General features: G+C 37.7%; 1 long non-coding RNA gene across 1 annotated transcript; it reads right to left on the reverse strand.

The window, feature by feature from the left end:
* Nucleotides 1-1,255: 1,255 nt before the first annotated feature.
* On the reverse strand, nucleotides 1,256-26,270 carry LOC121961945. Its single transcript, XR_006107096.1, has 4 exons — nucleotides 26,179-26,270; nucleotides 22,524-22,598; nucleotides 17,353-17,457; nucleotides 1,256-1,327 (listed from the first exon to the last, which is right to left on the reverse strand). It is a non-coding gene; the product is annotated as an uncharacterized LOC121961945 (long non-coding RNA).
* Nucleotides 26,271-26,538: the final 268 nt, after the last annotated feature.

Raw genomic sequence — 26,538 nt, forward strand, 5'->3', positions numbered from 1 at the left:
ACTATAGTCTTGGATTTTTGGTCAGGTTTTGGACATGTCAAATTATGCTGTTTTTGGCTTTTTTTTGCAACTTTCTTCACTATGGCGTGTCTTGGCAGGCTAATATAAGTTGTTTAAAGCTGTTTTGAGGTGTTTTTAGGACGGGTCAAATTTTGACATTTTTGCCTTACTATAGTCTTGGATTTTTGGTCAGGTTTTGGACATGTCAAATTATGCTGTTTTGGGCTTTTGTTGCAACTTTCTTTGCAATGGCGTGTCTTGGCAGGCTAATATAAGTTGTTTAAAGTAGTTCTCAGGTGTTTTTAGGACGGGTCAAATTTTGACATTTTTGCCTTACTATAGTCTTGGATTTTTGGTCAGTTTTCGGACATGTCAAATTATGCTGTTTTTGGCTTTTTTTTGCAACTTTCTTTACAATGGCGTGTCTTGGCAGGCTAATATAAGTTGTTTAAAGCTTTTTTCAGGTGTTTTTAGGACGGGTCAAATTTTGACATTTTTGCCTTACTATAGTCTTGGATTTTTGGTCAGGTTTTGGACATGTCAAATTATGCTGGTTTGGGCTTTTCTTTTGCAAGTTTCTTCACTATGGCGTGTCTTGGCAGGCTAATATGAGCTGTTTAAAGCTGTTTTGAAGTGTTTTTAGGACGGGTCAAATTTTGAAATTTTTGCCTTACTATAGTCTTGGATTTTTGGTCAGTTTTTGGAAATGCCAAATTTAGCTGTTTTTTTTAGGTATTTTGTAAGACATGCTTTACTATGACACTTCCACAGTGTTTTGAGTGACATACAGTACTATACTATATTTTGTTTGGCTCTTTTGGGCAATATACTTCACTAAGATATTTTTTAGGTATTTCGGTCAACACACTATACTGTGATGATTTTGGGGTATTTCCAGAGACATACTAAAATACGACCTTTTTAATGCTATTTTGGACAACATACTAAACTATGAAATGTTTTTGCCGTGTTTTAGATGACATATTATTCTCTTACGGTGTTTACCCTGTTATTTTCTACATACTTTTACATTTTTCACGATATTTTTGATGACATTTTTTTAACCTATTTTGGACGAGATGCTATACTATGACTTTTTTTTCGCAACTATACTATGACATTTATTTTATTTCAAGCGACATACTGGGATACAATATTTGTTTTTCTTGGAATTGTGAATGACATATAATAAAATAACATTTTTGAGCTCCAATCACACCCTTACCTTGAGGACAGCCCACATCTTTCATGAAAGTGCCAAAATTGGTGTTGGAATGGCGCTCGAATCTCACTCTTCAACTTGAGGACCACCAGGGTCTGACAAAACCTGCAGAGCATAGAAAAAACACTTGGTTAGTTCTGCTGAACATTTCTATAAAATCAAATGTCTATATAAGTCATTTTTATTGTCTGTACTTTTATACTCTTTTTTTCCTTTGTTTTTTTGCAATAATCTGGAACAGATACTACAACTACTTCTACTACTTGATATTTTTGAGACATACTACACTACTACGTTTTCAATGCCATTTCGGATAACATACTATACTTTGACATTGATTTTGCGCTATTTTGGATGCCATACTATACTATAAAGTGTTTGAGCTATTATGAAGATATAGTATACCATGAGATGACGCTGGGGGGGGGATTTCCCATGGACCCACTGCATGGAGCGTTGCAGTATGGAGGGACATCGCCTGAGCTACAGTGGCGTGAGCAGAAAACTACAAGCATAATTTAACCTGGCATAACTGTTAATATACAAGCTGTCAAAACAAAGACTGTGAGTGTTTTTGCAACAAGGTTATATCCGAGCCTTGATGCTGATACTCTCTATTTGAAAGGGAAACTGGGTCGGGAGGTTGGGTGTCAGAAGACTGAGTCGGCACACGGCAGATTCAGCTCATTTCATGTTACCGCTGAATGCAGCGAGGTAGCACAAAATGTATGATCCTCAGCTAATCGGTGCTACTACGGGACACGCTACAGAGGAGCTGCTGCTGTGTCACTTAAACCAGAGTAAAACTCCAGCTTCCAGTAGACCCCCATGCCCTGCGATGATGCGGCGGAGGTCTGTGAGCAGTAAGGTCAGATCCTTGGTACGGCGACGAACAGCAAGATTCGATTGTGTCTTAGGGCACAGTACCGCAGACAGAACAAGGTGGTTGACACACTTCTGGAGGAGAGTGACAACTTGTGCCCTCAAGAGACCTGGCTCGCCAAACAGGACTTGGATAAACTGAGTACATTACACACAAGTTTTCATGGTACTGGGGAGTCCACCACTGACCTCAGCACCAAAATAGTCATAGGAAGGATATCTGGTTCAAACAATGAAAGCTGTGTTGTGACACATTTAAGTCTGCATTCAGGTGCTCTTTTGTCCCACATTTCCCTTCTCTGCTTTCCTGCTTTCCTCACAGGAGCACTGCAGGTTGGGGACACGCTGTGGATATTTATGGCCCCTGAACTGCTCGGCAGTGTCATTATTGGCCCCACAATGCAGCTAATGTTCAGCAAGAGGAGTTGTGTCAGAGCAGAAAGTGATGCAATGCTCTGGCAGAAGATGGCAGATCCTTCCCTTAATGAAGGCTGGTAGGAAAGGTAATGAATAGACAGAGGGGCTTAAAGGCACACATAGAGTGAGTGTGCATTAGTGAGGCTTTTACCCATCCTGCCACTGTGCTTCGTCTCTCCCTCCTCAGTCTCCTCGCTGCCAAAATATGCCACTCTCCTTCCTTCATCCCCATCACTCAACACCCTCTCCCTCTCTCGTTTGGATCCCATTCCATTGCAATGTAATGGGTTTATTAGTGTGGTTAATGCACTGTGACCTACTGGGCCTTGCCGTCTACCTTTTTCATGGGGCGAAAAAAACTGAAGGAAGCAGTACAGGATTAAGGTATAAAGGGCAGCACTAATAAAAGAAGGAAAGACCTTTAAAGAAGCAAAATCTTAGCTGAACAATGAAGTCAAAGAAGAAATAAAAATATTTTAAAAAATTGAACATCAAAGCAGATGTGCACATTCACAACCACTGCAATGAACAGCAGCAGATATTTGGGTCCCTCAGCAGCCGCGGCTAGGCCGTGGTGATAGCTGCCATGTTTACTCAGACTGGGAAAGACAGAGTCAGCTTTGGCACCAGACGTGCTCGGTGCAAATGAATGTTTCTGCTCCAAAACTCTGCCAGGCACACCCGCAGCCAGTTTGTGGTACAGTATAATGAAGCCATTTCAGGCGGGACTGTGGTGTTCCTGCGTCTGCTAGAGCCGAGCCAGAATGGAGGTTTATAGAGTGGAGGCTTTACACGAGAGGGAGTTTGGGTTTGAACAAAGAGAGCCATCAGTGCACAAATTTAAGGCTTGACTGAGGAGATCTAACCAGAGCGAAATGCTGTCTGGTGTGTTGTTTTTTAGAAGTTCCAGATTCTTCTTTTAATAAAATTAAGTGAGTTTATTTAATGTAATTGTTTTAAGTAATTTAACTTAAATTATTTAGTTAAATTTATTTATTTACTTCAAGGGCAACAAAGTGTATTTTTTTTGCATTTTTATAGAAGGGGTGTCTTTTATTTCTGCCAATAATTTGTGTGGATGCTTCAGCATTATTATTGTTATCCCTTTCTTTACTTTTCTTTTTCTTCTTCTGTACGTTTTTTGGCATGTAACTACTTCTTTATACTTTTTAGCTATTTAAACCTTTTGACCATCAAAATGTTCAGCTCTTTTGAATGCTGCTATATTAAAACTCCTTATACTTTTTAAAATATTAGGCTTTTTAATATTTTTGGTCCCAAATTAATGAATGGAGAAAATATCTTTAAATCCTCTCCACTTTGACAGACTACTGCTTACACTTACTTTCAGCTGGAGAGTTCATGTAAACTTGAAATGGGTCACAAGACATTGAAATACTAAACATCATTCAGCTCTTTGCTATCTTTCACGGTATTTGTAAATTTGCAGTTCCAGTTTTATGCAGTTTTCAGACATTTTCTGAGTCCTGTATAAATATAGTTACGTGTTGCGTAGATCATTCTGATAGGTGCATTAGGGTTATTCTGTCAGGTACAAATATCTATTAGAATGGACGACTTCCTGTATAAATGTAGTTAAATGTGGCGTAGGTCATTCTGTCAGGTAAAGTAGGTCTTTCTGTCAAGTGCGATTATTCATCAGAATGGATGACTTCCCTTGTAAATGTAGTTAAATGTGGGGTAGGTCATCCTGACAGATGCATTAGGTTACTATGTCAGGTACAAAAATCTATCAGAAAAGACGACATCCTGTATAAATATCGTTAAGTGTTGTGTAGGTCATTCTGATAGATGCAGTAGGTCGTTATATCAGGTACAAAAGTCTTCCTGTATAAATGTAGGTAAATGTGGCACAGGCCATTCTGTCAGGTGCAAATATTCATCAGAATGGACTATTTCCTTTGTAAATGTAGTTAAATGTGCAGTAGGTCATTCTGACAGGTACAAAAAACTATAAAAAATGGACACCCCCTGTAAAGGTAGAGTTGAATGTGGCTTCGGCCATTCTCACATGTGGAGTAGGTCATTCTGTCAGCAACAAATATCTGTCCGAATGGACCAATTCTTGTACAAATGTAGTTAATTCAGGCTTAGGTCATTCTGTCAACAGTAAATATCCTTCAGATTAGACTACTTCCTGTAAACATTTAGATAGTGAGGATGCGTTCAGCAGCCACACTCTTGTTGGTATTGTAAATATTTTGCAACAGCACCAACAGTCAAACTTAAAACATCGTCGCAATGTCTACATCAAAGTATTTGGTCAATATCATTGTGAGATGTGATTTTCACCATACTGCTCAGCCAAACACTATATGAGGATGCCTCTCACAGTTCTGAATGTTTTTCATAAATATTTCAGCCTCTGTTTGCCACATTTTCTCGCTCTGCTGCTGTGTAGATCCAGCCGGCACAGCTGCAGTATCTCCACTGACTCCTAATTGTAGTATTTTTGCCTGCCACCTAAAATTATACTTGATAGTTGCAGTCAAGCTCCCTGAGTGACACCAAGTGAGCATCCACCAAATATCAAGAACCATCTTCTAGCGAGCGAGTGTGCGTATTCTAATAGGTGTCAGCTTCTTCTCGGAGGCAGTGTCAACACTGTGTCAGAAGACGTGATGAAGTCCAAACAGAGTGAGTCTCGCTGAGGTCTAACAGATGTGACACGCCACTGACTGACTGACTTCGGCACCTATTCAATTAACAAGGACACCTCCACTTAGAATCTGAAAAAAATGCCCGTCGCTGAAGTGTGGAGAAACCAGTCAGCAGCCTCAGAGGAGTTTTACCGCCCTGAAACCTGGAGCAACAACACTTTTCTTTTGCTGCTTTCAGAAGCCTTTCAAACTTTGAAGCCTCAGTAAACTGGTGCGAATTTTCTCAGAAACATGGGAAAGAAGTTAATGATCAGCTATGTGAGAAATGTTCCAAAAGTTGCAAGAAATTAGCAGATTTTAGAACGTAAATTAAAAAGGAAAAATACATTTATAATTATCACAATTACACATTTCAAATTATGTAAAGAATTATGCTTTTAAGCACATTTTCAAGTCTTTTTTTATTTGACTAATTTTCAGGTCTGCTTTACCTTTTGTCTTCTGTCAAGACACTTATTCATTTTAAAAAATGTCTAAAACAAGGAAATTGACGTTAATAATAGGAATTTTTCACTCCACAGGCTGAACGTTTGATTAATTTCAAGTGTTGAATGCTGAACTTGTGGTGAAATTGCAGCTTGATTTCCCTCGAGGTATCAACCAGAAACCAAAAAAAAAAGACTGTACATTTTTCACATTCTTTATGCTCTCAAAATGTTATTTATCTCTTCAGCTCTTTTCAAGAGTTTGTGATTTTGCTTTTGAAATCTTTTTTTTTTTGCCAAATGATTGGTGGAAATTCAACCTGCAATTTTCTGCCGGCTCTCGTTGAAAAGTAAAATGATTTTATATTACCCTCCAAAAAGAAGCCTATGTTTATACTCGCAGTACTGCAGCTGCAGAATGAGGCATATTTCTACAATAACCAGTTGGCACAGGAGTCGTATGGCTCAAACCTTGAGTGGGAGTTCAGAACTCGACAGCACTGTAACTCTCTGACATTGCTGCAGTGACCTGGATCGCATTATGAGCCTGGCTGACACTCGAAGTCGCTGCTGCTATACGCGGAGTGAGTCTAGGGGTTTAGTTTAATTTACTTTAGTTGATGAAACACAGTGAAACTAGACAGAAGATAAAAGGAGAACAAAAGAAAGTACAAAAAAAAGAAAATTTGAGCAGATGAGATTAAAAAAACAACAACCCAAAAACGTGCTTAATAAAAATTCACTCATAATCATTTTAAATTCCTGCAGGGCTCCGCTCGGGGTTTATTGAGCACTTATCGAGTGATGAGACCTTCCTGGGCAATTATTGCATTGTGCAATCTGAGAGTAAAACAAATCTAAAATTTCTGCAAATCACATCTGACCTCAGTGCTCGCTGCTCAAAAAGTATTTGAATTTCTTTGACAGCAGGGGATCAGAGTGGGAGAGAGGAGGGATGGAGAAAATCTGAAACACACAGGATGAAAGAATCGCAACAAAACAAGTGAATCAGCAGGGTGCCAAGGTCACCCGAATGTGAGAGCGGCTGACTTATCGAGAGACAACGCTGCAGCGTATTGTGTGAAAGAGTGAAAAACTGAAAGTGAAACAGAGAATAAAAGGCGAGTTTGATGGAAAACATAAATTTGTGTGGGAGGAAATAAACACGTCCAGATATTTAGCTAATTTTCACTCTCTTCGTCTCATTAAACTCCCCCAAAAAAACATTGCTCTGTCCTCTCCTACACTCACAACTTTCTCTCTCCCTCCTGTTTTTTTTATAAGTCTAAGAAATCCAATCATTTCTATACGTGTCAAACCTCAAGCCTGATCTCTCAAACAAAGGCGGGCGAATTTGATTTGAGTGAATTCAGGAGCTTTGTGCCGATGAATAAAACATCGCTTCTCCTTGATGTTACCCGGACTTATCAAGTCACAGATTCCCCTTTGAGCTCGGTGGTGACACAGTGCAGGAACCCCAGCGCAGGATGAAACAGAAAAAGATGAAGTTTCTACTGTATATCTTCAGCTTTGGCTGTGAGGCGAGATAAGTGCACAAACGCCAAGATACATACAGGTATGTGCAACACGCGGACATGATGGAGATTGACTTTTTGATGAATAATGCACCAAACGAGAGAAAGAAATAAAGAAAAAGAAGAGGAAAGTTGATCTTCGATTTCATCTCGTCTGTCATGAACGGGCAATGTGTAAGGATTAAAAAGACGGCGCGGATGTTAAACAATACATACATTCTACCTTAATCCACAGTTTCATTTGCAGGCTCGCTGTGATTAGTGACTGCGTGTGTGACATTCATACATATTTAAGTGCGCTGGAAGCTGCTGTGGGTCAAATTAGTAATTGAAATGGGATTTACTTTTTCTTAGCGTAATCAATCATGAGTGGTATGAACAGCTTTGGGCCCAGAGATTTAAACAAAGGACACCAACGTGGATTTATTAAAGTTGATTTTTTATTCTCTTTACTGCCTATTTGTCAGTGCTGTTGGTCTTTACATTATGGCAACTAAAATACTGCTAAGATATTAAGGAGGAATGTTTCCTGCAATGTATGATCTCTACTAGGCTTGGGCAATATCACTGTTTAGCAGCGTATTTAGAAATCTCTGAGGTATGTTTTTTTTTTTAGATAGTCATTAATACAGGCGCTCTTCTTTCTATTAAACACATTGTATGTAGTGCACAGCACGCACCGCCAGAGCTCAGTCTTCAGTCTCTACTGGTGGAACAGGCAGCTCAGCTGAAAGAAACTGGACATGTAGTAGTGGAGGGAGAAGTTATAGGGGAATTTTTTCACATTTAATTCCATTAGTTAAGGATTTATTTCCACCAAAATGAAGTTAGTGATTGTTGCAGATCACTAACAACAGTAACCAAGACAGTTTGGGTAAGTTTTATTTTGTTTCAGATGTTGTTCAAATTTGAATGACATATGAATAAATGAGACAGTTAAGCCTCCTCAGTCTTCCATGACTGAGAGACAGCTGAATTCAAAATGTGCACAGTTGTATTTCTCTGTTTAATCAGGAAAAGAAGAGTGAGAATATTACTTTTCTCAACATTTTGTGAGATTCTATTGTGTATTATTAGTCTGAAAAGCTGAAAATAAGGGAGGTATAGCGCAGTAAATATACATATACTGTATACTACGGTAAAATTCAAGGAAGGTATGAAGGTACGAAATATTACATACTGCCCGAGCCTTATAACCTCCATTTTTTTTCTCTGATAGTCAAAAAACCTCAAAAAGACTTGGAATGGAAAGAATTTTAATAAGAATAACTTAAATATGTGTGTTTGATTTGCGAGTGCTAAAGATACTATAAATATATATTTTTTAACTTGTATTATTATTATTATTGTATTATTATTCGCACAGGGCCAGTTCGACTACAATTATTCTTATTAATTTACAGAAATACAGTGTGCAATAGTCCACCTTCCACCTTATCTCCCTCTCCCTCTCTATCACAAGCTGCTGCGCTCAGCCTGTGTGTCTGTCTATAGTCCTGAGAAATGTGCAACTATAATGCATAAAGCTGATGGATTTGGGGTCAGGTTTGGGTGGCTGATCTGATTTCACATATTGTTTTATTTACTTTTAATGTATCATAAAAATATATTATTATATTATTTAACAATTATTAAGTTATCTAACAATAATTTACTAATTTGGGATATTCATTTATTTATTGCCTCACTGGATATTATAGAGATAAAAAGACTGAGTTAATAGATAAAACACAATGTGTTAGCTGAGGAAGTACATAGTAAAGATCTTAATTAACACTTTAAACAACACTTTAAAGGTGTTTATAGGGGCCAAACCTGTTAATATAACTCTTTTTGAAGTGTTTGTATTTTAAGACTATAAAAGCGTAAGAATGGAGCCTGTGCAATTAAAATGTAATACTCCTCAACACTTATCAGAAGTAGCAGTTCCCCACTTTTAGCAGGAATGGCAATGATGGTCAGTGTTTTCCTAAAAAACAAAACAAAACAATGTATAGACTCATACAGAAGAAATACCTTTCAATCATTACTTCTGGCCCACTAGAAGTCTGTTTCTGTAGACATTTCTGTAGAGAAAGTGTACAAAGGCTTCCAGAGGTGATATAAGAAAATTTTAAAAAAGTAAATTACAACTGGGGTGGCCAAATGAGCCTCAAGTAGACGACTATTAAGTTTGTAGGATATATATAAAAAATGGAAAAAAAAAATAAGTATCAACAAAATCACAGCAGATCCCATAGAAATCCCCCAAAACATCAGGAACTCTCGTCTCTGGGGCAATATTCAAAAAATAATCTAATCAAAATTCATCCAAATTGTTTGTTTGACACAACTTCCTGCATTTTTTTTGCATTTTGTATTTGAGTTAAACGTACAGTTAACCAGTTGTTTTTAGTGCTGTTATTGTTATGCATTGCATATAATATCCATAAAATATATCTCTTAATCAGTCAGTTCACTCAATGATTGGCAAGGGGTCCTTTAATTTAAAAGTTTGGAAAAAAACTAGTGTAGGTCTGAAATTTAGTGACATGCCTATTTGAAATTCACATAAAAATCCTGCAGATAATCAGTTGAATTTGTATATCTGTATTGGTTTTTTTTTCTATAGCTCATCTTTCTAGTTTTGAACAAACAGAATGAGAAGTATTGTTAATAATTTATGATCAAGAAAGAGTTAAGACAACCTTGATTTTCATCCTGACTCACCTATAAGAAATGACGACAATCATGCTGTAAATCTACCAAATCTATAGATCAAAATATATCTACTTTACTTGAAAATAAGATAGCAAAAATGTTTAGAGAGAAAGTAGATAATGCGTGCAGATTAAATGCACATCAACATCTGCATCAGTGCCTATAAGCTCCTCGGGAGGTGTTAAAACTCTCCTCTCTGTTTCTCAGTAGATGGCAGAGACTTACCCTGTGCTGGCTCTTAGATAACACTGAACCTGCTGCTGGAATATCTATCATATCCACACCAACACCACCACTGTATATGCGTGTCTGTATGCAGGAGAGAGAATGTGAATGAGAAAGAAAGGAGGAATGGACAGAAAAAGAGGTTAATTTTTTTATGCTGTATTTATTTTGGAGTACTAGAAAACAGTGTTGGATTTATGAAGCATGCACGCAGCTTGGAAACTGTCCCGGATTTTCCCCATGGGGGATCGTTAAAATGCCATTTCATCCACATTATCTAGTGCTGGAAAGTCAAAATGTGAATGTGTGTTCACCTTTTATCGTTTGGTTTTCCTGCATTTGGACATAAACTGCAAGTAATCCCTTATTTTCTCGAATATTTCACTTTCTGATAACAGAACAACACAGTACAGACTATGCTATTTTGCTGGCTGCAGCATAAGTCAGAGTGACTTTGCTGCTCCTGATTAAGACAACATCATCAAATCAAGAGAACAAAGATGTGTGGCACAAATCAAATCCTGGTGATTAGCTGACCGCGGGAGTAAACAGACTGCCTCTAACTGAAAATCTAAGACACATTTACACTAAAATGGGCTGCAAATGCTAAGTTAATAGAAACCTATTCGTAGTTGAGAAAATGCATGGAACTGTGTTGGGTGCAACAAAAGCATAATGTGATATTGTATGGACATTTAAAGGGATAGTTCACCTGAAAAATTAAAATTCAGCTGGGGTGTCTTAGTGGATAAAGCAGGCGCCCCATATATGAAGGCAGTGTCCTTGCTGCAGTGGCCGTGGGTTCGATTCAAGCTCGCGGCCCTTTGCTGCATGTCATCCCCTCTCTCTATCCCCCTTTCACGCTATTACTCTCTCCTATCTAATAAAGGCAAAAATGCCTAAAAAAATCTAAAAAAAAAAAAAAAAAAAACACATTATAAAACCATAAAAATTCTCCATACTGCTTATCTGCAATAATCCAAGTGTCCTGAAGCCCCAAAGTGCGAAGTTGTTTTGAAAAATCATGTTATGCAAAAGGTGATTGAAAAAATATTTTTTAAGTCTTTTAACCCCTTGAAACCTGGAGCAACGTCATTTTTCTTGTGCTGCAGCATATTTCTTTCTAAAACATGGGAAAAAAGGCAATGAGCAACTTTTTCAAAAATAAGCAAATTTAGAAAATGATGTTAAAAAAGCTAGGCAAAAATGTCAAGTGGGAAAAAGAAAAAAAGCTAGGGAAAACTCAATTTTCTACTTATCAAATTTAAAAATTTAAAATTATTTATTTAGTATTTTTTTCAGTACTTTTCCTTTAAAAATTTTTATATATATATATATATATATTTATTTTTGAGTCATTTCTTCTTACATGGCTCATCCTGCCTTCTTTACGTGTTTTTGATACATATCAAGCCAATTTGCTTAGGTTTCAAAGGGTTAAAATCCACATTTCACTTGGAACACCGGCTGTGTAGTACTCCTTGTGACAAGTAAACTTAACTTCATACCTAACTGTAAGGAGTACCCCTTTAATAGTAAAAATTGCCCTCCTGTGAGCTTGAATAATGATGATGACATTTTTTAGGTCTAGTTCTACACACAGAGCACCCTTTTACTTTAACTCCAGCTTTCACAAGGTCTGTGTTTACTATTCAAAGTTACATTTTGGCGCTCTACATACCTTTTTTTGTGTGTGTGTGTCTGTGTAAAGTACACACCTGTATTTTTCACGGTGCACACCTTAAAATTATCACCGCTCACACAAATCAGAACTCCTCACTGTCGCCTGTGAAGTGAAAAATGTCCCGCTGAAAACCCCGGGCTCCTGACCAATCATCTTGTTTAGCATTTTCTTTGACGGCGCTGTGATTGGGTGCCGCTCGCACCAAAAGACCGCGCCGCACTTGAAGGCTGTGTGGAAAATGGAGAAAAGTGTTCTACTTTTCATGAACTCATGAACTAGTAAGGCAGTCGAGGAATTCGTGTTAGCATTGGGGCCCCGTGCTGCAGAATATTTTTGAATAATCCGATGCGAGTAGAAAGCTTTCTGTATGGCTCAGTGGGTAAAGCGTGACAGTAACACTAGCAGGGTTAGTGGTTTGATTCCCTCCGTGGCCATGCGTGATAAAACTGTATGCACACATGGAGCCGAGAGATGATAAAAGCAGCCACCAAATGGTATGTGTAGTGAATGTTAATCTGCAGTGAAACGGCAGTAAGGCACATTTCAAACTGTAGATCAGAGATACTCTACTTGCTTTGCCTGGGGGCCACTTTTACAAAATGACAGGAGGCCAGGGGCTAGGACAAGGACATTAAGGACATTTCTAGAATTTTAGGACATTTTTAGGATTACAGGACATTTCTCAGATTTTAGGACATTTCTAGGATTTTGCAGCGTTTCTTGAATATTAGAACATTTTTATGCACTCTGGCACCTTTTGTATACTAAAATTACAAAAACAATTCCCAGCGTGACTCACTTTATTTTTTTTTTTTACTAAGAATCAGATAATATTTAGGGGGGATTTGGGACCCTGTCAGGGGCCAAATGTGGCCTGCAGGCCAGAAGTTGAGTATCACTGCTGTAGATCAGTGTGTAGGTTTAATGCAGCATCAGCTAAAATATCAGCTCTATTAATCCTGTCAAAAATACAGCTTCTCTGGTCCATTCATGTTCCCTTCAGTGGAGACCGAGAATGAAAGGACAAAAAAGAAATCACAAAAGTGAAAAAGGTTGGTTTGAGAGACAAAAAGGAAAAAGTGAGAGGAGAAAAAACGAGTGGGTGATGTGGTTGAGCGGCGTTGTTTCTGAAAAGTGAAGGTAATGTGTAAAGGAAGAAAAGCTTGACTCTGCGGTTTTAAGAGTGAAGAAAGTGTGAATGAATGATGAGAAAATAAGATGAAGAACGGCCTTTTGAAAAAGACAGGCGTTAATGAAAACCATTGTAAATGTCAAATTACCTTTTTTTGAGTTAAGAGCTTATTTCAACATTTAAAGCTGAAAGAGTGTGAATTATAGAAAAGGTGAATAGCAGGGAAGAGGAGGTCTAAGATCAGACTTTCTTTGTATTAACAGCAGGTTAACGTAGCAGAGAGACACAAGAACAAAGAGGGCAGAGCTGCCGCATACTGCTCTCTCAAGCGTGTGTGCTGCATGCCACGAGAGAGTGATAACATGCTACAATATGAGCCTTAAAGGGACACTTCACCCCCAAAATGACCATTTAAATATCACTTACTTAACCTGCGTTACTTTGATTTTATGAAGACTTTGTTGTCTCATATGCCTCCATGGTGAACGAAGAATCCAAAAAAGCATTATGAATTGAAGCCGCTGGGGTCCACATTTACACTGGAATCACCAGAGGCCCCACGAGATGATATTATCACATACTTCAATCACCAATTCAATATTATTGGGATTTTAAACTTTTTTTTATATCCTGAACATTGTGGTGATATTAAGTGATTTATCGTCTTTCATTTAACTGCAGACTGATGTCACCAAAGTAAAATTGTCAACATCTGTTTTTCTCCAATAGGATTAAGTTTTCAATCTGTTTATCACACTTCACTTAGTACTTAAAAGTAATTAAAATACATATTTCAAATACAAGTAACAGAAATACTGCCCACATTTGACCACTGTTTGACATGGAGGCTCCATACAAGAAGTCAAGGGCTAAATTAGCTAAACTCGTTATTATATCAGCCTCTAAAAATCAAATATTGGGGATGATTATAGATTATACTTCACATGTTGTGTGAGTTTGTTAACAGATGTTTTTGAGATACTTTTGCTGTTGTTGAAAAGGTTCTTCGTTTACATGAATTCATGATGAATGTTCAGCTTTTTCGGATTCTCCGTTCACGATGACGGCAAAGAAAAACAAAGACTTCTTTAAGAATTCGTGCTAATTGTGAAGACTAATTGATATACTTAGTTTATTCATTCACTCATTTATTATATTATTATTATTATTATTATATTTAATATTACAATACCACCATTTTTCTCCACTTTCTACTTCATGCCCCACTTTCATTTTACTACTAACATTCACTTCACCAACTCATTTGTTTATTTGCTTATTATTATTATTAATGTTCATTATTATTCCTATTATTATATTGTTGTCATTATTGTTTGTGTTATTATATTTACTATTATTTACATATTTTTAAATTATTATGCCCTCACTTCCTTCAACCAGAAATAACATGCTTACTTACTGATTCTCTGTCTTTTTTAAACATCTATTTTCACTTCTTTTTCCCGTACTACAAAGAAATGGTATACCTCCATAAAGTTATTACTATCTACTTATTTATGATTTTCCTATTCATTCATATTGCCATTACTTCCAGTTAAACCCCCCTCCCCCATCTATCATTGTTAAAGCACCTCTGTCAGTCATGGCTACTAGTTTCAGTTACCATAATTTTCATCTATTATTGTGTCCCTGTTTTCCTCGACTACATTCAACATCGACTTTCTTTGTGGTAACAGCAGTTTACAAGGGACACACAAGAACAAAGACAGCAGAGCTGCCTAATGCTGCTCCCTCAAGGATCACACACCCGAAGTACCGGTCCTACGCTCTCCGAACTGCTGCATGCCACAAGACTGACAACATGCTACAATACTAACATGAGCCTGAAGTCACAAATGCACCACTGTTCATAAGATTTAGCTCCTAACCGCATGCACACAGCTCTTATAAGTCTTCCACATGGCGTATGCGTGGGCATCCATTTATAGAGCCAGCTATTATGTTTTCTCGTGTGTTTATTGTTTCGAGCTTGTTACCCTCGACGCACTGTGTTACCGCACTCGCCCTCCATTATTCCCATAAACCGGCCTTTAAATCATTCAGTGAGCCTATTCAATTTCAAAAGTGAGAACCATTGAGGTAATTTAGGGGCTCGTGTATCGACCCGCTGAGGATTTCTACATCCGGCTTCATTCTGGGCTTCAAATCACAGATCTGATCAGTAGTCGACACGAAAATACACCAAAAAAAGGCATTTAGAGCCCATGAAAAGACAGACACTTCATGCATGGAAGCAGTTTAAATTGCAAAACGTGACGTTTTTGCGACCGACCTAACCCGGTTAATAGTTATTTATCCTGTTTAGATGACAGATGAGTGGGCTCTGGTGCCGCTGACATTACAATCGATGCCAGAAAACGTCTACATTTATGATTTATGATCAACAGGGTAAAACAAATGTTAGGAATAAACTACAGCTGAAGCCATTTAAATGAGCAGTAAAACATCTCCCAACTCCACAGTCGAGTGGAAAGCTTCATTTCTACCTGATGTCCACGGATGAATGGGATTACTCTGCACACATTATTTCACCCAGTTCTGCTTTTCTACCTCCGTCTCTGCAGGGAAATGTGACATCTGAGTGCGTATGCACTCACCGTTCGGTAAAAGACAAGTAATGCAATGCCATCACATCATGACAACGACATCTTCTTAACGTGGACCACTGGACTGTCAAAAAATATTTGAAATCTGACAGTTGTCCCTGTTTATCTAATGCTTCGTGTTCTGTATGGACTTTGCTGTCCCTGTTTGTCTCCTCTGCCCCTCCGTCCACCACCATGTCCTCCCAGCTCGACATGCAGCAGCTGCTCGCTCGTACCTCCTTTACAAGATCCCCTCAACAGCATATTGTAGTTCACACAATGATGGCTGAACCAAGGAAAGTGTGGAGGAAAATGTTGTCCATTAAATATTCAAGACCAGCAGTCGCCATCGCAGCCAGTGTGGCAGATTTTTGGAAATAAGAAAGAGCTGCTCACCGATATGCCTTTATTTCCAGGACAAATGACTCTGCAGTAGTCAGAGGAATTTATCAGTTATGATCTGCAAAAACAGAAATATGACGCCTGGGCTGTCGCACAAATTTTATCCTCTTTTACAGAGCGATGCAATGACGCCACCACAAAATAATATCTGTCAACATCCAAACAGTGCCCGAACAACATTTAAAAATCTGTCAGCACCAAGTAAGAAGGAGAAACAACAAAAAAAAAAGAACCACAGTGACATTTTCACTGGCCTCCGTGCTGCTTTATCTGTTTACTAATCTGCTTTCCGACCCATTTGAACGGACACTGCTCTAATACTGTGTTAAATGTCAAAACTGTAAGATCCAACTCTGTCTTCCGACATAGCTTGAAACACATCAAAGTGGCGTAAAAAATGTCCCATAGTTTAGCATGTTGTATGAAAAAGGATAAAAACGTAACATTATAACATGTCATCCCAAATCATGTTAGAAATGTCAAAGTATAATATGTTGTTGGAAATATAGGAAAAAAAGTCATAATATAGTATGTCATCCAAAATAGCAAAAACCGTCACAGTATAGTATATCTTCTGACAGTATGAAAAATGTCATAGTGTAGTATTTCATCCAAAATATTGTCAGACCTTCTTAGAATAGTATGTCATCCTAAATTATGTAAAAACTTTTTCGGATGCAACCACGGAAATCCTAAGTCAGATCTGTGACGCACACGTACACTGACGCCTAAAGATTAACCTCCTGAGGTTTTCTCATAAACGTGTCACAAGTTACGAGCATGTAAAGTTTTGTGGACGGACAAACAACCTTTGGTTTGTTACAGCTCAGATCCAGCCTTCACTTCTAACCTTATCTGTGCGGTTTCTCTTCTGCCTTTATTTCAGTCAATCAATCATTAGGCGGTCTTTGAAAACTGCCTTTGTTGTCTCCTGCTGCCATCTGGCATAAACATCATTTGATGGCTTACTTTTCTTCTAAGGACTGTGGACTGTGTTGCAGTATCTACTCTATTTAACCCACCTGAGCATTTTTCATGCTCTGCACAAGCATTTATATGGTATTTGGTAGGTGTTTCTAAACAGAGGCTTTAAAGTGCAGCAAAGACGATATCTGATTGGTAGGTAACGAGTTTTACTGGAGGGAAAGGGAGTGATTACTGCTTCAAGTTCACTTACAAGCTTTGTAGTGAAGCTTTTAGGATCAAAATTACATCCAAATTAGATCCAAAATGTGGTATTTTAAGAATCTGGGTGGCCTTAAAGGGGAACTACGTCCATTTTCAAAATTCATATGTTATTCTTATGGTCTGCAACAGTTCAAAAATATTTGTACACATAAACAACTCTCTCCATCATTCAAAAACTAGGATGCTACAACTCAAATTTGTGTTAAGTATTGTGTTTTAGCTTTGTTTTAGCTTAAACCATACAACAACTTACCATCAGACGCTGCTCTGGGTCAGCAGGAACCTGGCTCTCCGATGATGGATGCTGGAAAGTCTGTAAAACGGTTGAGGGCGAGGGTTCGGCCACTTTACTTCAGCACTGAAAAGAGTCATGGAAAAGAAAGCATAATGAATGACAGGGAAGGAAAACAGACAAAAAAACTACAACCAAGTGCCGTGTTTGAACACTTCAGTCAAGCAAAAACTATACAGATGAATTTAACCTGGAACTTTTTTGTATTGTTTTTGTGTTTTATATTGTTATTTTGGACGTGTATATTTTGATTTTGTATTTTTGTTCCATGTTGTCTGTCTCGGCCAGGACACTCTTGAAAAAGAGATTTTGAATCTCAAGTTTTTCTGGTAAAATAAAGGTTAAATAAATAAATAAAAAGATACCAGTTATGTTGACAATGTTATGTTGGTAACGTGAAAGTTGTTGTTGAAGAACACTTTTAAGAGGACAAGACCAAGAAAATGACATAACACATAACCCAGGTAGCCGTGGAGTACAGTAGACATCTAATGTTAGAGGACAGGTCAAGACAGATTACACAGGACAGGATACAAAATGATCTACTGCACCCTCATACATCTTTGAAAAGTGCTTTTCAGGAGGCATGGCCCTCCAAAACTTGTCATCTATGTGGAAACACAAAGATTAGTTACTGAGCTGTTTAGAGGACGGAGGACGTTATAAACTGTCCACTGTTTCAGATTATGGCTCATCAGTGTCACTAAGTCTCAGAGTAACCAAAGACAAAGACAAATGACAGAGGCTGAACGGGGCCACCTACAAACATGACTGAATCAGGTTGTTTCTGCGGTGGAAGTCTCACACAGCCGGACCGATGTCCAAACTTTGTTTCAGCATTATGCCAGGACTGAGGAAAAGTCCGGCTGAACCCATGATTATTCTGTACGAAGAGGAAAAAAGGACTGGCATGTTTGTATTTCTTTCAGCTAATCACAGTCATCTTGGGTGGCACGAAGAAAAGGAGGCTAAATACTGTCAAGGGGGACTTGTTTGTAACATTTACACGTAAATAAGCGAGCTCTGCATTAACCCTTAGGGCCCGCTGTAATATTACACACACTCATATCGCTCTGCGCACACAATGCGTTTAAAATCAAGCCTTAAAATATATTATACATTAATACTATTTCCTACTTTCATTGACTTAATTTTTCAACCAGCATCAGTCCTAATCATAAATATCAAATATTTGTTAATTTTCAGAATTTTAACCCTCTAAATGCCAGCTGTTTTTGATGATGCAGCTATGGTTTTAGATGGAGCCCTCCTCCCAAAAAAGAATTATTTTCAATATATTTCATGCTAAGTAGATTTTTTTGTGTTTTTGAATCACAGCCTAGGATATGTCAATGATTAGCAGTAACATTAGTTTTTATACATTGAGTATTTGACACTGCACAAAAAATAATAAACTAATAGTGCTCTGCACACAAAATGAGCTTTTCAAAACCAGGATTTTTTACTTTATTTCAGCTTAAATGTTTTAACCAAAATCAGCCCTAATCATGAATATCTAATATTTATTAACTTTCAGAATTTTAACCCTTTAAATGGCAAGTTTAAACATGATGCCACTATGTTTTTAGATGAAAAAAAAAGACAAAACAAAAATTGTGACAGTGCACCTGGTTGGAAAAGCATGTATTTTCTCCATATGCCAAATAAGGTATAAAGATTAGCACCGATACAGCTGAAGCTGGTGGAAATGTCTTAAATTTCAACAGGGGTCTGGTCACAAAATTAACTAAGAATGATATTTGCTAGTATATTTTTACATCAGTTGTAACTCTGCTAGTATAAAAATGCAAATAATAGGACTGTTTTTGGCACAACACAGCAAAATGAACTGTGATAAGACATTTTCATACACATGATATACAGCATGACAGCGAAACGCCAGAGTGTGACTGGTGTGTTTTGTAAATCAAGCTAAAAACAAGCTACTCCGCAACGGCGCTGACTGAGCTAATATCTAATAGCTCTAAATACTGCTGTTGTCAGAGGGAACATCAATAGGAGCAGAGCTGGAAGAAACGCTGAAAAAAATAAATGGGTAAAAAATGAACGCAGCTAAGTGGAAGAGCCGAGCAGCATGAGAAAAAGATAGACTCTGCAGCAGATGGAGAGCAATGAAAAGATAAAGAACAATGAGAAAAAAGAAAGATAAAGAGAGCACAGGAGGGAGGGGGGGCTGACAAAGAGGGATCGCAGCAGCAGTGAAAGAACAAAGTTTGTCCACGAGAGAGAAAAAGAGACGAAAGGGAGGACGTGATGAAGAGAATGCAAGTACAAGAAATACATATATCATTCTGAGGGGAAACACGGAGAGATGGATGGAGGAGTATTTAACCTGCTACAATGCTGCTTTGCAGTGAGGAGCAGTTGACATTTATCAAGCAGCACACTGAATGGAAACCTGAGGACATCGGCGACTGATCATACTGTGTGTTTTACTAAAGAGACCCTCTGAGGACCTCCAGGATATTTTCCTTTCAGTGTTTTTGTTGTGAAGAACATCGGTAGCAGCTGTTTGGCATTTGTTAACGACACAGCTACACGATATTATGAAGTTAAAAGAACAAGGACACATCGAGGCGCCATTAGATGATGCAGATTCAGACTAAATCACTCAATTGCTGAGCAGAAACATCATTTACTGACAAAAATGTACTGTAAAAGCAGTTTAGACCAACACACGTCAGTAAAACATTTGCAATTTTCAGCACTAAAGTGTACAAACAAAACCAAAGTGTAAACACGTTTTTATTTTATATTAAATCATTTAGTAATTAATGTTACCTTTTATATATTTTCTGTTTTTTGTATAATATGTATCCTAATTATGTTTTATAATTTACCGCTGTGTAAAGCACTTTGAATTGCCCTGCTGTATGAAATGTGTTATACAAGTGAGGCGATCAGTCCAGGAAGTCACTAATCTCTCACAAAAAACTTATTTTTGAGTCCAAGTGTTTAAAAAATACAAGACAACCTAAAAAAGACAACCTAAATTGATAATGCCTCTGGCCATATGGAGCCACTCACAGGTTTATTAATTAAAAAAAAAAAAAAAAAGGATTATAACAACAGCAAAAAAATCAATCTAAACAAACATAGGTAATAGGAAAAGGTAAATTTTTATTACATTTTAGTTTAATTATTTAATTTTTATTAAATAAATATAATTTTGATTTAATTCTGATATTCTTTTGAATAGATTATTGATGTTTTTAATTTTCACACATATAATATATTTGAGGTCTTTTTATTCAGTTGCCGATTTTATGTTTTCAGATTTTTTTATTTTTTTTATTTTAGTTTAACCACTGCAGTGTCCAGCATTTTATTGTACTTTCATAAAATTACACTTTTCCTGGCTCTATTTAGTTTGAGAAAGAAAAAAGAACAAACAACAAAAATGTCAACCCTTATAATTGTAAAAAATGATTTTGTTGTTTATGTCCTTGTTATGGAGATACTGAATAATGCGTCTTAAAACATATTTTCCCAAACTACTTTAAATCTCAGAAGAACAGTTGGACTTTTTATAACGGTGTCCTGAGGAGACAAACCTCGCTCAGCTGACCTACTTTGACGTTTTTTGGAGCACATGGTGCAGGATGCTGGGACTTTTTTTTTTCTTTTTTAAAGAACTATTCAATCAGCGTTTCCCGTGTTATTAGGATCATGTTTCTGGGGAGGAAGAAACGGTCAAGCACATGACCTCTCAGTTATGGGATGGCCTCTGGTGGTCGGACAGCGTTCTTATTAAATGTTGAGGTATGAGTGGGAAATGCTGAGTCCTGTTATGTGTTTTTTTTCCTCTTTTGTTCGCCCGTCTCATTGTCTTGCTCATTCCAAACACATGGCCGCAGGGAGCTAATTTAGGAAGCACAAGCGCTTCTTTTGAGTTTAAAACTGTAACTTTAAGGTAATGGTCACACATGAAATAAAGGCATGGGCTGAAACCCAGGGGCCCTGACTCGCAACTAAATTTGTTCATTGTCTGTATACTATTAGCATATGTACACCAGAGCGTAATTTCCACTGGGAGTGAGCGGGAGGCATAGACCACTCGCTTTTTAAAGTCCTAGTTACAGTTTCAAGTTGATTCACAAACTAAAATCTCTGCAAACTGTCGTCTGACCAGTCAGCTGCCAAAATCCAGACAAGAAAAGAGCTGCAAAAATGCTGATATGCTCATCTGAGTCAACTTTGACCATGCACTCGTAGCAGAAAGCACCAATATTGACTTTTATCTATCTATTTATTTATTTATATTATTTAAAACGGACCGTGTAAAGTTTAAAACGTAAACGTTACCATTTTCTGCGCCATACCAGATTATAGCCTGGAGTCTTGTACTACTACTACTAATAATAAATAATAATATAAATGAGGTGCAGACTTTTTTTCACCCTGGGTTTTACCTTTCAGGTTGCATGCATGAGACTGCCTGAATACTTGCAGACATGACTGCAAATGAACAAATTGGTTTGATATCTTTCAAAAACACAGGGGGAAAATGCAATCAGCAGCCTGCCGTGAAATGTCAAAGTGCAAAAGAAAAAAAAATCTGCAAAAGGTGAAAAATGACCTGAAAAATACTTTAAAAAGGAAAAAAAAGGAGAGAAAAACAATAGTAAATCATTGAATACCTAAGTGAAATATCGAGAAATCAATATTTATAATTCTATGTTTGAACTTAGCCTTGGAAGTAATTAAGGTTTAACTTATGAGAATCACCCATCTAAGTTCACAAACAGTAAATTATTTCATAACTTCTCGCTTTCTGTCTCAATTTAGGGGTACAAATCACTGATATGACATTATTAGGGGTGACACATTTTCCTGCCGCCCTGTAAAATTACACCTTACAGTTACAGTCAAGGTTAAATGAGGTTAAATGACGAGTTTGAAAAAGTTTCCTGTTCAAAACTAAAAAAGCTTTAAATGTCTCTTGATTCTAATAATTTCACCCAACTTAACGCCATGATTTTCCCGTAAGTGTGCATTTGTGGAATAAAATGCATCACTAAAAATACAAATAATCAATGCTGAATGGCTTTGCAGACTGTATATTACTATCATTTCAAAAGGTATCATCAATGCACATTTCACAAGATTACCTTATACCTTCATCGTACACCTTCCCTCTCCTCTCCTCTTCATTCATCATCAGCGGGCTTTAAAGCAGCAGGAATCTGTAAAAAACAAAAAACAATACAAATCAGTTAGTCCGACGGTGAGGACACATCAGGACACGCGACTGACGAGGTTTCTCCAGAAACAATTAAAGAGCAACTGGGCTGTGACGTATTCTGATTATCTCTGACAAAATCTTATATAACTATAAACACTGACAACCGATTATTCATTATCCTGCTTCCAAAAGCTTTGTTTTGACTGATTCAAGGATCCTCCATTTAGACTTTTCAATTATATTCTTATAAATGATGTCGTCAAAAGTAGAAATAATTACTGAGTTTGACTGCTATCGTCCCGGCTGGTGTGGACGAGGTAATAGAGATGAGATACGAACCAAACAGACAACTGGAAAGACTGCTTCAGTTCAAATATACTGGCAGGAATAAGGGGACAAACAAGGGTCAAAACTGAGAACGCAGCTCGTACAGGTAAACGAATCTGATAAAAGGGCAAGCAAGAGAAGTGCAGAGATAACACAAGCAGGCGACAAATCTCTACATGCTACAGGGGGCACATACTAGACAGCACAGGCAAGATGCAGCAGATGGCAGCTATAACAAAGTAGCAAAGACTGTGTGAAGCAGAGCCGGATGTAAACTTTAGGGGTGATGAGAGACAGTGGGAACTGCAGGTGACCCCGACTATATGTCGACTATTTGATCTAAAGAGCCTGGTTCGACTGCCAATCTCACGGCTGAATCGTCACAGTGGTATGAAAATGTGGTTATGAGACAAAGGAGCACTCCTTTTCGGTTATATCTGGGCGCTGAATGTCTGAGTTTACGCAGAATTCCTTGATTTCTCCAAATAATTTATGATGTACAAAACTATTGACGCTCAGGTATTGTGATGAAGTCGCCCTGCCTCATCGATACAACTGTACACGCCGTAGAGGATGTCGTTTGACTCCACTGCAACAGACCAATTGTCCAGCGATTTCTTTGTCATTTGTAGTTTATATTTTAAGAGGGGATAAAAAAAATCTATTCAAATCGTGAATCTATTATGGTGTGAGAGACAAGCCACAGTGGAGTCTTATTTTATCCAGCAATGTAAAAAAAACAAACTATTTTCAGTTTGCCTTGTAATACCACAATTTGCAGCTGTGATGTAAAGGAAACAAATTATTCTTCTGTAGAAAGATTTCAGTTTATTCATCACTAATTAGCATTTCATTAGTATTCTCTCTGTGTTCATTAAAATGCAGCTTTTCACGAGTCTTTTCAAAGTTGCCAATTAGCCTATATATTTCCGCTTTCATAAAGGATTTACTTTCATTTGACTCGTGCGGTTCTTCTGACCTATTTCTTTTTAAAGACCAGGTGGAAACTCTGCTGATTGGTTTCAAATCTTATTTTGTGATCTTTGACTTGGGGGAAATTGAAAATGGCGAGCGGAAACATACAAAACATAAGATCACCTCTCTAATGCTGACTTGCAGAGCCTTTTTTGCAGAGTCGACTCGAGGCTTAAGCATCCGTTTTTAAATCTGAAATGTCCTTTCATCATGTTCCCTTCTGTCACTAAAGAGATAAATGGATCTGATAGAAATAAATGCAGAATGGCAGCGTCACTGGAAATGCACTGTGTACTCTGAAACTAAATCCTTGTTTTTCATTTAACTCTCCAAACAACCTAATCTAAAACAAGTTCAAGGCAATGCACCTAATATACCGCAGGATCACCGTTAACACCAAAAGCACTGAAAGTGAAATTTTCACAGCGATAAGTAGACAACTATAACCCAACATGTGGGCTCAGCCTTTCCGAGCTGTAATGAGTTTAAGTCCCTGACTGGCCGCCTGTGCTGTCTCATTGTTTGATAGCAGTGTTATCCACACTCACTTACCCTTTCTCTTAGGCACTGCAGGGCCTCGGGGACTCGGCTCGTTTTGTGTGTTTACCAATTCCCACAACCTAGCTGGGACTCTCGGGGCGTCTCTTGGAAATTACATTCGGTAAGGTCCCCGAGACTATTTAGCCGGCTGGGTGGTAATAATTGCAGCAGGGCAGAAAAAAAAACTAAGAGGAAGTACAACTTTGCACAAACAGTAGGCTATATGTATGGAGGCTGGATGGATGGGCTGTGAAATAAACTGATTCAATTACAATAAGTACATTCATTCCTTATGGGGCTGTTAATGATTGTTCCAAATTTGAATATATTTTCAAACTGTAATAAAAAACATTCAATTGTGCAAATTAATATGCCATTCTGAAGAAAAAAAGGGTGCATTGCCACAACTGTCTGCCTTGCATGTTACCTATAACAGTCACTGATTTTCTAAGTATGCATAAAACCACAAACCAGGAGCATCCCAAACCGTAACAATGGACATGGACAAAATAGTACACAATTACACTCCAAACAATATAACAGGCATTACAAAGTCAAGCCATAAAGATTAAGTAGCATAGTGACCTCTTTTTAATCACTTCTTAAAACCCATTTCAATGGACTTTCATAGGCTTTTACATCTTTTTATGTTTCTTATTCTCTCTTGATCTACATTATTATTATTATTATTATGATTATTATTATAATTATTATTATTATGATTATGTGACTGCTTTCAATTTTTAAAAAAAAAAAAGTATTATTTTCCTTGGTGTGTTTTTTGTCACATTTTTATTGGGGGTGGGGATAAAAATCATTCGAGCACAGTATCACAATATTTTGTATGGCAATATTGTATCAATACATCTATTGATTTATTCATTAAATAGAACAAATCTTACAAGGCATCAGTGGCTGAGTGGATAAAGCAGACACCCCATATATTGAGCCAGTGTCTCTAATGCGCTAGTCTGGGGTTCGAGTCCCGCTTCAAACCTTTTGCTGCATGTCGTCCCCACTCTCTCTCCCACTTTCATATTGTTGATCTGTCCTGTCTAATAAAAAAGGCTAAAATGCCAAAAATATAATCCAATAAAAAAAGTATATATTACTAATACACATTACCCTTTCTGTAGCTTACTAGAACTATAAAATGAATTGTTTTTTTCATTCCATTAGACACATTTGGTGCCATAAAAATGTTTAAGTGAGATAACCAGACTGAAAACATCTTATTAAACAAAACAGATGTGAACAAAATTTATTAAGTATCACCATATGAACACGTTTTGTTTAGTGCGCACAGACCGCGAGAAGACAAAACGTGTACTGAAATATAATCACAGACTGCACAAAAAATGATAATCCATCACTGCAAAAAATACCGAATCCAACTCGGAATGGTTCCGTCCGCAGCATTATGGAACGTTCCATCGCTATTCTGTTGCTAGGACAACGGAACAGAATCTCAACGTTCTATGTGTGTCGCGTTGCTTAGACAACAGAATAGAAACTGAACGTTCCGTCTCTATTCTGTTGCTAGGACAACGGAATAGAATCTGAACGTTCCATCGCTATTCCGTTTCCAGGACAACAGCTGTGGTCCCTGCTAACGCGTCTTCCGCGCTAGCTTACTTTTGCTAACTGTTAGCCTAACGTTGTGACGGTAACCGCTGTTTTGACGGGGGAAAACAACACAACCACAACTGACCGCAGAGAACAAACATGTTCCAACTCACATTTTAATGCAGGCAAACACACGTCGACATCACAAAACGTGCACGCGCAGTCGATAATTTGCTCGCTGTGGATCTACCGGAACGAGCTGCCCCGCGCTCAGGTGAAACATGGGTCAGTATGTCAGTGGGTCAGTCCATTACCGCCACTGCTAGCAGGGGTGTGTGGAATAGTCCAAGTCGCGGCAGAAACAGGGGGCGTTATACAAGTCGCATTTATATAAAGTTGTGTTTTTTGCTACCTGGTGAATGTAAATCAAATTTCCACTCTCAAATGTATTTGTTTTTTCTTCCAGCAAGTTCTGAAGGAAAATGTAATCAGTTATTTCATTAATTCAATATTAATGCTTATCTATAGTTGTG

The sequence above is a fragment of the Plectropomus leopardus genome, chromosome 23 (assembly GCF_008729295.1).
Source record: "Plectropomus leopardus isolate mb chromosome 23, YSFRI_Pleo_2.0, whole genome shotgun sequence".
NCBI lineage: Eukaryota > Metazoa > Chordata > Actinopteri > Perciformes > Serranidae > Plectropomus > Plectropomus leopardus.